We start from the raw sequence: 13,679 nt of genomic DNA, 5'->3' as shown, positions 1-13,679 counted from the left end.
ATTTTCGTCTCAGCTTCAACGCCTTGCAGAGTCCAGCTCAGCATGATTAGGTCCCGTAGTACACAGGACGTTGGAAGCAGGCGAACAAGTTCAAGATGTTTTCCACACGATGGTGCTTACGACGACGACGACGACGACGACGAAAATCACAAAAAAATCAACAAAAAGAGAGACAAGAAGTTGCTGGAATGAATGTGAAAACCTTAAGCGTAGTGCTTGGCCTGATAGCGCCTCGTGATGTCGCTTGGTTTCTTCAGTAGCAGGACAGTTTGAGAGCTTGTCCCGCTCGTTAGTAACCACAAAAGACGGTGATGGAGCCAAAACGTTCCAAAAACGACGTCTCAACGTTACGAAGACGTTATTCTGTCCGCTTGGATGCCACTAGTTTCAGTTCCCACGCCTTCAGTTCTCAAATGCTGCTTCACCCCCAAAAGAAGAAGATCCTCAAGCTAAGCCCAGCCACCTAGCGCTGGAGAGAACGCTCTACGGGCAATGGTGCTTGTAAGGAAACGAGTCGGAAAATGCCAGCCCACGAACACACAGACACACACACACACAAGCGCGGGAAACGCCGTGCGCCGTCTGGAAATGTTGTAAAAGGGTTTCATGTAACGAAATCCCATTAAGGATCAGTCCATGGGATCCGTTGCTCGTTCATGTGTGTGTGTGTTCCTTTGCACCGCGTAATATGGTACGCTATAAGATTCGAATAAAAATCCACAAATTTAATCCTCCCGTACGCCGAGGTTTACTCCTCGGGCTTAAGTACCAACGCGTCGGTCTAGTAGAATTCGGAACCGAGATTAAGGATTTGTCCTCTGAAACTCTGTGACGGAGCTTGGCGTATGGCGTATTCCCAAAAGCAATGCAGACCAAATCTCGATTGTATGCTGCGGCTGATGAAACAATTATTGATCAGACGAGCGACGCGACGGACGGGTATGGCTTCTTCAGTCGAGTGTAATTGTCTAATTGCAGCTACTCATCGTCCCACAATACGATCCAGTACAATCAACACACTGGTACACACAGTGGATTAGACGGGAATAATCGGAACCTTTAGCAGAGCCGAGTGGCCTCTCGGTGCGCCCTATTCCACTGTGATGGACACTGTCCTGGTTCCAGAGCAATGTTTGTGCGCCTCGATCGAGTAGCTGAATAGATTGTGTCTCCAGCAGACACAATGCTGCCTCTGACGCAATGAATATCAAAACAAATGCAACGTCTTCTTCTTCGATTTCCTCTATGCAAACTCTCTCCCTCTCACTATCTTTTGCTTTCCTAGCATTCACCGCCATTAGGCAGATTGTTTGGATTATTATCTATCCCTCCCAGTGCTTGAAGCAGCAACTGGTCAGAGGGGAGCTCATAAATAAGCAATCTCGATGCCATCGCCAGCGTCTCTGCTTTATGGTGAAGAAGCTTTAGTTGCCGACCGACTACCGGGTACCCTAGCCGCTTCAGCATCGCAAAAACGGCCCCAAGCGAACTGCGGTGACTGGGCTGAGAATAGTTGCGAATACAATTAAAAGCACTACGGGCGTTAACGGTAGGAGGTCCGTAGCGCCTGAAAGGATGGCCATCATTTGCATTTGGAACGTGTTAAAGCTGGGCTGCTGCGTCATTCCATTCGGCAGAAAAGAAATCGTATTTTCATTCAAATCTGCTCCTAGCATGGACGTGAAAGTTTGTTTCCCTCTTGTGATTTCCTTCCAATATGGACCTCCCGTGATTAGAGGGTGGTCCTGGTTATGCAATCAATGATGTGATGTACCATCAACGCATTTCTTGGGAACTCTTTCGATTGCGATTGCACTTAAGTTGGAGAGTGATAATGCCACACAAAGTACCACGATGGAAGGTCCAAGTCATGGCTGGTCTGACGATGTCTATACCCCGTCACCAGCTACTACTAGCGTTGCAACGTTTGACAATCGCAAATTTGGGGTGGGCGGACGCAAACTTTATCGTCACTCCCACCCGATGACAACATCAACCGCGCGAAGGTGAGATGGTCCCACCACCAGCTACATCCGGTGAGAAGCTGTCGTCGTCGTTGTCGATGTCGAACGGAGGAGCCTGCGACAAATATGGCGAGCTTATTTACTCTCCGATAGCGCGTACGTTGCTCGTTGCTACTACCACCGCTGCCGTAGCCGGTAATGACTGCTACTGATGACTTCATCTGCCTTGTGGGTGGCGGTATACGATGGGGGTGTATGATGATGTTCAGTTCCCGCCAGAAGAACCTCGCGCGATTGCGATGAAGATAGCACGGAGTGACACTTTTGTGGCGTCGAAGGTAACACCACACGCGCTCTCTCTCTCTCTCTGTCTTGTGAAACAATTTAGTTTGCAGCATCCAGACCCCTGCTTTAAAGGCCTCGCGTTGGCGAAGGCCATAGATTAGGATAATTAATGTACACCATCGCACCAACTTCTTCGTGGATGAACTTTTGATAGCTTAAAGCGTAGAACATCACGCAAGAACGCAGGCGTCCGTTGGGCTGCTTGGATTGTAGATGACTGCTGCTGCGTTGGGCTGCTTGGATTGTAGAGAAAGTGGGTTTCTGTGTTTCCAGCTAATAGAGCTCATCGATACCAGAGCCTGCTACGTCTGGCAGTTAATTATGATTCATGGGAGTTCGCAACCTCATAGCTTGTCGATGCATCATTTGCTGCCAGAAATTTGTTTTGAAAATTGATTTTCCCTTCCACATCGCGCACAGCAGATGCTCCATTTCATTGCACATTCGTTTAAAGGGGGCCAAGACGGTGCTTCATGTATAAGCACTCAAGGTCAAGGAGCGCATGGCGCGACCCTAAGGAAGCCAGCGTGTTCCATTGACGGTCGCTTGTCGCTAAATGTAACGCCATTTACACAATGGAAATGCAGCGAAACACCCCAACGAAACCTTACGCTAACTTCCGCGATGGTTCCGTGCCGAGCATTTTGCTCAGCATCTGCACACCAGCGCCCCTCCGCGAGTACCCGGAACAGAAGACGGAATGTTTGTTCCGTCAAATCATGCGGTTCCTCCGAAGGTGCCACCGGGCTAACAAAACCCAACGGAACGAGACGTTGGGCTCGTGCCCCACTCGCACAAAGTACTCGCAAGCGAGAATATTTGTTGACTTACTGCTGCTGCTGTTGCTGCTTCTGCTGCTTCTGCAATGCCAGTGGCAGCGTTCTACAAGGACGGCAGCAACCATCTCGGTACTCGCGTAACGGGAGGAGGCCTGAGCAAACATTTGCATACCATATTTTTGACTTTTCCGGCCAAAATTTCGACGCCAAAGTACGCGCCAGAGCAGAAGCCGCACACCGCCCGGCATGTAATCCCTCTTGCTCTTCTCCACCCCCCGGATGGAATGCTTTCCTTTGTCTGCCAGCATCGCCAGGCGCAGGAATGGTCGCGTAATGGTAAGGTCGTGAGACCTTACTGACTACATGTGACCTTCTCCAGCCATGCCCTTAATCTCCTCAGAAGGAGAGACTATCCGTCCGGAGCAGCAGAACATTATCCATCTTACCAGGAAGCCAGTGCTAAGGATGGATATGATCCTCCACCGTTGCCGACCATTGAAGTGGGAGCGAACGTCGGCAATGGACACACCGGTTTACCGGATTATCCGCTGGGCAATTCGATACAAATCCTTGGGAATAAGAGTTCATTCTTTTGCGTTCTGCGCGGAATAACGACCAGGGCTCGTGACCGGCATCTGTAGCGGTGGCAGGATCACCTCCGGAATGGCTCCCAGATGGTGTACCTGCTGCTGGCAAAGGGAGCATAGGAAGCTGGCGGCATGCTGGACAGTCTATTAACCCATAACTCCCGTGCTACGCGTACCGCGCGTACTACGACCACATCTGGACATCTGGTGTTTTCCTGTTTCACGCTTCGCTTCAATGTTTCCTACTTTACTTACGGTCCGGATGAGCCGGATGACATTTATCCTTCTTTTGCGTGGTTTGCCGCACCGCGGACGCACCAACCAGCATATTTTGGTCCGTTTTATGAGCATGCAAGGAGGGGTGCGGGTGTACTAGTGGTACTAAACTTTTGCCAATGATGTCGCCCGGATGCCTCCGTATCCGGTAGCATCTCATCTTATTTAGGAGTTTTACATTTCGTACATTTACTCCTCTACCCCGCTCCACACAGGTGGTCCGGAGTGAAAAGCGAATTTCCGGAGTTTGCTTAATTAAACAACGAAATAATGAGGCTCTCATCGTCCACTACTATATTGTGCCTGGTTATATTAGCAGCTGTTGTGTAAAAAGGGACTAAGATTTCCACATGAAAAGCTCCCTTCTACTTAGCACTTTTGGCAACTCGCATAAGTCTTTCACTCGATAGTACGGCACTCGTATGCCCACCCCTGGACAGCATCACCTCCCGGGTGCTGGAGTTACTGTTCTGATCGTCGCTACCACCACCAGCCACAAAGTGGCCAGAAACCGGTGGCGCTTTGGTGGTTACGACTTTTGAGGTTAATGGGCAAAACTTTGTGCGTCCATTAACACTGTTTGGGGGGTGCGGAGTGGGACTTGCTACTCATGCCACTATTCCCATGCCCTCATACACACATACACAAACTTGTTGCTTTCGCTCGACTTTCCACGGGTGTTCTGGAGGAGGTCCTAGCAAGGGGGGGGCGCTGAAAGGCGCGCCTCGTCTAAGTGCGAGCGAAAGTGAGTGAGTGTGTGCGAATGAAGCCATCAGCATGGATCCATCAAAATGATGTGCCCACATACCACCGGTGGCGATGGAGTGGTGGCGATGATGATGCTGATGATGATGGTATGTGCTCTACGTAAAGCCTCATTAATGCTAATCGCTTTGATACTCGCTGGAAGCTGCTGCTCTTAAAGGCACCACATAATGACTCGTCCTTTGCGCACAAAAAAGCCAAGAACCCCTCCTGCTGCTGCTACTGGCTACTGCTAGACAGCAAACCCGGAGGAGCCTCCGCACGCGATTAATTATCCTCTCGGCAAGAAATCAACTTTTCTTCTGCGGACTTCTCCAATTTCCTTTCAGGGATTCTTTTAGTTTTTTTTCCTTTCTTTCCCTCGGTTTCGCTGTTAGCGATACCGCGGGTTCGTTATGGCTCATCGGAGGACCTCATTTTCAGCTCGCGAAATTCATTACCAACACCGGGGAACATCCGGCCTCCGGGTGGCTCGGTACTGAAATTGAATCCTTTCACACGAGATCCTGAAACCCATTTGGGATGGATCTTCGAGCCCCGTGCCCGGTCCGGTTCACTTGGCGGATAATTTACTTTTTACGCACTTTACTGCTGCTTTGGCATGGCATGAACGTAGCAGTAGGAGTTGGAGTTGGTTTCATCCCGTGGGAAAACTAACATTCTCGCTTTCATCTAGTAGGCTGCTGCTGCTGCTGGTTACTGATCGTATTAATGAGGACTTTACCCCGTCACGAGTCACCTTTACGTGACATTGCGCGTAGCGTTTCCTCAGGACTTGCCACAAAGCACCCGAGGTTCCGGACCCATCGAGATAAATTGAATTTTCCTGCCGTGATTTTGACAAGCCATGGTACGGCGTCGTGACAACATCCCGCTGATACCCGCGTCTGCAGCTCCCGGCACTAGAGCGATCGGGCGGTAACGGTTTCTTTTGTCCTCGTGGCTCCCACAAAAGGATTCTAATATTGGCCTGCTACTGGCATGAAAAGGCAGTGTCCCCAGGTGCCGGGTGCACCACCAGCACTACGGGGTAGCAGCTTCCGTTCCGGGTAAGCTCACCATAAACCTCACCATGCTGACGACACTGTTGGTGACGGTGACGTGCTGAGATGTGTTTTATTGCCGCACAATTTCGGTCTCGGTCTCGGTTCTCGGCGGTTTGGTGTGTGGCACCTTTTGTGGGTTGCGCGCTAGAATATATGGCACAAAAGGTCAAACGCACTCTGCAACATGCGCCTGACATTAATGATTGTAATTAGCTGGTGGCGGTTGGCGGGATGTCGAGCCCGATGGTCCTACCGACAATCATTTGACGTCATTATGAGGACTGTGCCCTGAATTCGTCGAATTCCTAGGGTATATAGAGTAGAAAAAAGAGAATTTCAATGTTCTTACCTATCCACTAGCGAGGTTTTTTGGTGCGCTGGTACTTGCACTGCGCTCGTCCATTTCATCCGAGTAAAAGCACGCTTCTGTCTAGAAATATCCTCGCTAAAATGTTTATTTAAACCGCTCAGTAACACTCACAGAAGCACACATACCGTACCGCGAGGGATCCGTCCGATCCATCATCTCATCCGCCATCACTCCGCCTGGTGTTTTAATGGAGCACCTTGGTAGAAGTAGAAGCTTCTCTTCAACCGTCGTCTCAAGAGGACGAGTATCAAATTACTGTGCAATGTCACCGGGCTGCAATGTACGATGGTGGATATCTTTTGAAGAATATTCGCCTTTTTTGTCAGCCACTCCAGCCTTCTTGGATCCATCATCACGCGTACACGCGCGCGCACACCTCAAGCATAGCGTCAAGTCATCCTTGAAACCGAACTGTCCGTCCGTGGAATTTCGTGTGTTTATGTATTACGCTATCTAATGATACCGAAGCGTCTGGCATGTGGCCTGTGAGACGCTCTTAAAGCTCACGAGGTACCGAAGCGAAGCGCGAATCAAAATGCTATCTGCCAACGTTCACCGAAAAAGGGGGCCCGGTCGACCGAAGAAAGGTTGCGCTGGAACCGGTTACTGATGAAGTAGCATGTTTTCATAGCGAGGAAAATTGAGTGGAAATTTGAGCACCGCTTTCCACGAACTGGTGTGCTGGTGTCCTCAGGATGAAATCGATGCAGGGTTCAAACGATGAAAATCAAGACAATTTCCCATGTAGGGCCTGTCCGTAGGTGACCGGTAACGGTGCGACATGGGACTTCGAAACGATTCGATGGTGAAGGTCACATCAACAGTTGAGAGCAGAAAGTAGGAAGTGAAGAATAAGATCACTATTTGGTAGTTTGAATTCGATCCTCAAAAGGGTTTCTATTTGAGGTCAAAAATTTGCTAATCAGCAGCAGCGGAACCGAGAACCAAGAAAACTCCTTCACTGCATCATCATCATTATCATCAGCATCAGCATCGTCGTTATCGATCCCTCGCCTCTTAGAGAGAATTTCCAGTTACCAGAGAAGCTTATCGATTACAGGTTTGCCGGATGTGATGTGTTTATGTTGCTGTGAATTCATTTCCATGCATCCGGAGAGGCTTCTCTCCAAGCAAAGAGAAGAATTCCAGGGAATTTCTGTTTCCCATCCTTCGTTGCATAAATCATACTTTGAGTTCTACGATACGGGACGCGTGGCATCCGTGCAACCGGATCGATCGATCGAGTGAGTGAGTATCATGTGTGGAGAGGTTCATATAGGAGCTAATTTTAAATACTCTTCCCTGAACCTTGCCCCAAGCCCCTATCGATGTTCTCGCAGTTCTCGTGACACAGACACACACACAGAAAAGATGAAACTCTCGCCCTGCCTTTCTCCCGGGGGCTACCTAAACCCCCGCGGGAGCATAAGCTCAAAACCAGCTGATGGTGTTGCTGGTTTACCTTTCGGAACATGTCGCGTCGTCCGTACACCTTTGCTCCAACCCGACGGTCCACTCAATCAAACGAACGGCGCCAACGCCGCGCTGTTCAAGCAGACGCTGATTAAAGAGCGCAGTTCTTGGATTGAGGTAGGGTGCCCGGTGGTGGAGAATGACTTTCCGGACCACTTTTCAATCAAATAACCCTGGAGCCGGAAAGAGGCCCGTGTGCCTTTCGTCTAATGTGCAAGGTCATGCTGCTGCTGCTGCTGCTGCTGCTTTGACGTGTTGAGGGACAACAAGAGGGACGTACTGCTGGTATGGTGGCCACCCCCGGGCGTGGATCGTTCGCGTCATATTATGCTCATATCGATGAACGAGGCGCGCGGCTGTTTAATGAATTTTCCCGCCATTAAATCCTTCTCAGCATGATAATGCTTTATTAAAGCCGTCTCCCTCCCTCCACGATGGGGGTGGTGGAGCTTTGGATGCTGATGTTGGTTGAGGCTTGTGCTATGATTGGCTTGGCAAAGGGAAGGCGTCACGAGCATTAAGAAGCTGAGACAGAGAGAAGCGAGACAGTTAATAGAATATTATGGGGGGAAAAAACTGTATTTAACGAGTTTTTGGAGCTTTTCCTTTAATGCCTTCGAAGGATAAAACAGCAAAGCATCAACAATGCCCAACGCTCAACGAACATAGAAACATCCAAATTCGATTCCCAGATCTACCGGTCGGTCGGCGGTGGTTTTCCATCTTTGACTCGACTCGACGGTCGTGAACGCTGCTAGCGCTATGCTCCGCACCGAATCAATGGCTCAGCACGATGCGATTCAATCAAATTCCCCGGCGGTCATGTCACGATATTAGATTCCTCGTCAGATCCCAGGAGAGAAAGCCACCGCGACCACCATTTTCAGTACTCTACACCCAGCGCTCAACAGGGTGCCAATTTTCCCGACCAAAAAGGGCCGCCGGAAAACTCCCGGCAACCGCCAACACCGCCCACAGCGAACGGTAGCTAGCAACGTGGATTGGTTGGTTGGCATGAGTCCAACTATAGCATTTAAAGTGGACCGCTTTTTGGAATTGAGCCGTTTCTCGTTTCGAACTGTTATGCTCCAGTTCACACCACAAACAGAGGTTGGTTTTCCGCTTTTCGCGCCTCTCTGTCCTCTATGCCCGTTAGCTAACGATGCGCGCGATTCGATTCGGTTGCTCCGATCCGGTGGTCTGCAACCTTCCTCCTTCTGCCTTCCGGTGGATCGTTAATTTTGGTATCGGTGGCGAGACGGCAGCCGGTTGATCGTGTAGCGGATTATGCTTACCGTAGGGTCAGGTTGGAGTAAGAACGCTCGGGCCGTTGGGGCCAGAGGTTCCGAGATGATTGACCCGAGTGTTAATTTGCACGTGCATGGTGGCGGCTGCCAGGTTAGTAATTGAATAATGGTGTTAATGTTGGGGTATCAAGTGCTGCAACTGCAACTGTCGGCGAGAATTGAGTTGTTGGCAAGGGTTGTGGATGCTGATGCTGATGATCGGTGCTTCAGGACTTCATGCGCATTCTTTTCGAACTGACGAATGAATAGTAGCAACGAGGAAGAGGATAATCGGATTAAAATACTTCCGATTCCCAATGCAAAGTGGAAACTCAATGGAACAACCAACAGGATGATCGTTTGTGACACTTATTCTCCCTTGTTCTTAAGTGATCTTTGTCTAGCTTTAAGCAAACAAGTTGTTTGCTTAAAAAATTAGATTAATTTAAATTATAATGTGTACAATAACTCATTGAATTCATTCATTGATCATTGAGAAATGATTGATTTCATTCAATGATGTTGTATCCTTTTTTAATGAGACGTTTTCTTCGTATTAAATACTGAAACTGTGTCCTAAAGCATTAAATTTCCTTGTAATACAAGCAAACTGAAACATTGTATGATGTTATGTGCCTCAGCTTATTGATGTCTAAATTTCCCAGAGACAAAATCAAAAAACTTCAACTGAAAACCAAGTCCATTTCATGTTAACGTTCCATCCTGCAAATCTAGAGCACAAAACCAACACATTAAATTTAATGTGATTGCAAACAGGCACCAAATCGCGGGAATATATTAATAAATAAACGGGCAAATGGGTCGACAAACGAGAACCTGAAGGATCGCACCTGTTTTTTTGCTTGTTTTCCTTTACCTGTGAAGTTGCGCGACCGCAAAGCAACATTGATATCAATCATCGGCAATAATTTCCCTGTTTTGTGGTTCCGTATTCCGCTTCTCATCATCTTGTATACGTTTTGTCTTCCCGTTGTTTTTTTTTACCGCAGATAGTACCCCACGTTTGCCTCGCGACCCTTGACCTCCAAACCAGCAAGCGCTTCAAAGGAAAGGTAAGCAGTAACCGGCCACCAGAACGGACCGTTCGCGGAGTTTGGCCGTTTTCGGTTGGTTAGCTTTTCGACTTTCTTCCTCGTCGTCGACAGCGGCCAATAAAAAAGGCAAAAAAAAAAAACAAAAGAAGTGTGGAAAATGGAATCGAAAGGAAAGGTTAAAATGGTGGCGAACGAAATAAAAACCATCTCTCGCCGGCACCGATGTTCCGATGGCCACCGATCGGGGTGGAGGAGGAGGAGGAGGAGTAGAAGAGGTCAATAAGAAAGCAGCACAATAAATCTTCGTTTTGCACGTTCGTGACGCACCACAACCACCACCACCTGGCGACTTCCTTTTCCAACCGGGCACCATCCGTTATCTTGTACCGGCTTACCACGGAATGGCCCGATGCCTGGCTGCTCCATCCATGGCCGCGTGCGCTTCAATATCAATAAAGTATAAATCGCGCTCACCGACTTGCTGACCTAGAACGGAGCCGTCGGCTCGTTGGTGCTCGTTGACGGCGTTGTCTGGTGGTTATGCTCTCGGCAAGGTAAAAGATCCCGGGCCATCAGGCCATCACTTCACCTGTTGCCAACGAGAATAGTGCTCGAGCCGATGACGACGACGACGGCGAAGCTTTTGCGAGACTTTTTGGCTTCACCGTTTAGTTTTATTACCTTTCCCCCTGCCACTCGTTGGACGCGATTTCTGATTTGAGAAGAGGAATGGATAGTGGGTATGATCCACGTATGAAAGGCCGGCAATGAATTTCGAAATTTGCATCTCGAGGTCGGCGTTGTGGCATGGCCGCGGGCGACAGATTGGCAGATAAAGGATGATGCATCGATTGTGTCTGCGTTGCAGGCGATTGTAGGAAAAAGGAGTCCGACGAATGGGTTATGGAGAGTGGCACAATTTCAGCAATGGTACAACAGATATGTCGCAGAAAAGAGATACGGAAGCTACAGAAGTGTGACAACAAATTGTCCGTTGCTCTATCATTAAACATCACTTATCATCGCCATTACTAAGCCACTCACGTGTTTTTGTCATACTCTTGTAAAAAATTCGCACAATTCAAATCAATTTTCCTACAAAAAAAAAATTCTTTGAAAACTAAAAATAGAGAAATAGATAAATTTCCGTTGCAAACCGACTAAACTTTTCCCGAAGTATCAGAGAAATTTCTTGATAAGTTTCGATAAATGTTTGAATTAATGATGTATGATACTCATTTGCCAAATTGGCTCAATTTTTTGGGATTTTGTACTAGATACAAGGTATTAATTATCATTTGATACTATGCTTGCGTCTTCTTCTAAATTGTTCAGCAACCCCAATAATGTTAAACTAACTCTCCATCATGAAAATCACATTTTGCCTAAGATTTATGTTCGTTACAGGCATCGTTTTCGTTTTTACTCAACTATAAGGTACATTTTCATGAATCATATTCTATATTGCGTGCAGATCGATCGAGTTTGGTGAAAATGTATGAACACTTAGTTTAGAAGTATGCTTGACCATTCATTATCATGTGATATTTATTGCGCTAACTTTAAATATTGCAATATTTGTGGTACAATAATATAATTGCGGCTCATGTCTAAAAAGGACACATTAATTCCTCAATCAATTGAGTGCACCCTATTATTGTGCTTTAATCTTTCAGCCAGTGCTGTACAAACATTTTCTGCTTGACACACTGTAAGTTGAAGTTAACCTTGCCTCAAAGCTGCTAAATTCTGCGAACCAGCAAAAAGATTTCTAGTAAATAATTCAAGAAACCATCTGCAAGCAAAATCATGATAGATATTCGTGAATAAATATCATCAATATCTTCAACAACTTCCGATGGGTATGAATTGTTTTTGATGCTTTCTCCCGAGCCCAAAAGCTATCAATCCATCATTTCGGGCAATTTCAATTGCAACATTCGTTCCAAAAATGCCGAAAAGCCACCACGCACCGGGCGATGAGTTCGTCTGTTGACCGCGCTTTTACTTGGAGAAGTCAATACTCTTGGCAAAGCAAACTTTTCTTACGCCTTCAAGAACGGTCCTCTGGCCACTGTCTTTCTCTCTCTGGGAACTCTGCCTGCCTTTGCCTGCTTGCGTTCCCACGAACCATGACCGCATAAGCTGCTGAACTCGCATCTCGTGCGGTGATGGTGGTGGTTCGATTGATTGATTGGATGGACTCAGGCGGTTCTGTTTACTGAAAATACAAAATTGGAACTGAAATGGAAATGGCTTAACAGAGCTATCCCATCGCAAAAGATACGGGGTGTCGGCCATCACACAGTTGCTGCAGTGCTGCTGCCACCGTCCGTATCCTTGGTGTCTTAATGACAGTGAAGTGACGCTACTTAATCCCTCGGGGTTCCCTCGGGGGCCACTACTTAACACGCAAACCGAACTCGATCGTGAGGCGATTAAGAAAAATTGGGTTTAAATTAATCGTTAAACGTTCGCTCGTTCGTTCGTCGGTCTCGTGCACTCCGGGACCCGTTGGTACGCGAGGCGACATTCGACAATCCCGAAAGAGCCGCCCGTTAACGCCGTTAACGCACAAAAGCCCTAAAAACAATTAACAGCAACCGAGGGAACGGAGCGGAGTCCTCGGCACTGCGATGCATTACCGTTCGCGCTGTTGTTCGCGCATGTTACCCGTTTGTTTTATGTTGCCCGTGTGTCTCGGTTTCCTCTGGTATATCAATGCTAGCAGCCAAACATGATCACCGCCGAATCAGCACCACCACCAGCAGCAGCGGCAGCTCGAAAAACTCGACCTCTTTCGCACACGTTTCTTATTTTATTCATGCCGAGGCCGATCGTCGGTTTGTTGGTTTTATTTTTTTTTTTGCCGGGAGTTTGTTTTCCGTACACCCCGCGGCCGGTAGTGTTTTTGGCGATTTCTTCCTCCTCGCGCGTTGTGCCCCCTGTTCTTCCACTTCCACAGTGCTGGTCGGATGGAAGAAAAGGGAATGCGCGCGGCCCGTTGGCCCGTTATGCTCGATCGTGAGAATTTGCTGAATTCGCGAATCTCTTATTGGTGGCCGGGCCGCCAAAGGCCTGAAGCCAAGAAAGAGGCCTGATAGGAAGACTGCATGCAGCGCGAAGAAACAGAGAAAGAGCTGCAGTAGTAAATGATTTTATTTTTGGTTCGCAAGCTTCCCTAAACACAAGGTGAATGAACTTTACTGCGGTAATTATTGGGCTTCTGTCTAATGATCTTTCCGACATCTCATCTTTAAACTTCATTCAACGGAATAGATGAGAAAGAATGAGAAATTTATCAACTGATCATGGTTGTCGTGTTTGTTCCCCTACCCAGATTCCAGATCCCCATTGCAACATTCACTAAGCCGGCACCCATTTTTAAAGTGATGACATCAACAAAGGAAATTTCCATTCTGTAAAATGAAATTCTCCTCCCCAGCGTCACATGCACGACACGAGTATGTAAATTTAGAACCAGTACTCATCATGGAATGGCACAAAACTCCGTTCCGTTCACCGAAAAAAGCACACACAGAAACAAGGCTGTACAAGGGCCCGGAACCAGGCGTGGCATTATTTTATGAACCACTCTCCACTCGTTCCTGCGGTCTCGCTGGTGAAATGTGGACGACCACCCGTCACCCGCTGTGTGCTCGGCATTACTTCATTCAATCCCTAGTTTATGACCGATTATTGGCGCACAAACGCTTACGGTGCACTTACTACA

The 13,679-nt window shown here is 47.9% G+C and overlaps 1 protein-coding gene across 4 annotated transcripts in view; it reads left to right on the top strand.

The window, feature by feature from the left end:
- LOC125957713 (uncharacterized) overlaps window positions 1-13,679 on the top strand; it is a 68,544-nt gene that overhangs the window by 14,753 nt on the left and 40,112 nt on the right. For 3 of the 4 annotated variants that reach the window (XM_049690589.1, XM_049690588.1, XM_049690585.1), the window contains exon 2: window positions 9,902-9,964. The exons of the other annotated variant lie outside the window; for it this stretch is intronic. The gene's annotated coding sequence lies outside the window, so the exon portion shown is untranslated. The remainder of the gene's footprint in view (window positions 1-9,901; window positions 9,965-13,679) is intronic. 4 annotated transcript variants of the gene reach the window in all.

This window comes from Anopheles darlingi, chromosome 3, assembly GCF_943734745.1.
Source record: "Anopheles darlingi chromosome 3, idAnoDarlMG_H_01, whole genome shotgun sequence".
In the NCBI taxonomy this organism is placed as follows: Eukaryota; Metazoa; Arthropoda; class Insecta; order Diptera; family Culicidae; genus Anopheles; species Anopheles darlingi.
This window is presented reverse-complemented; position numbering and strand designations above follow the sequence as displayed.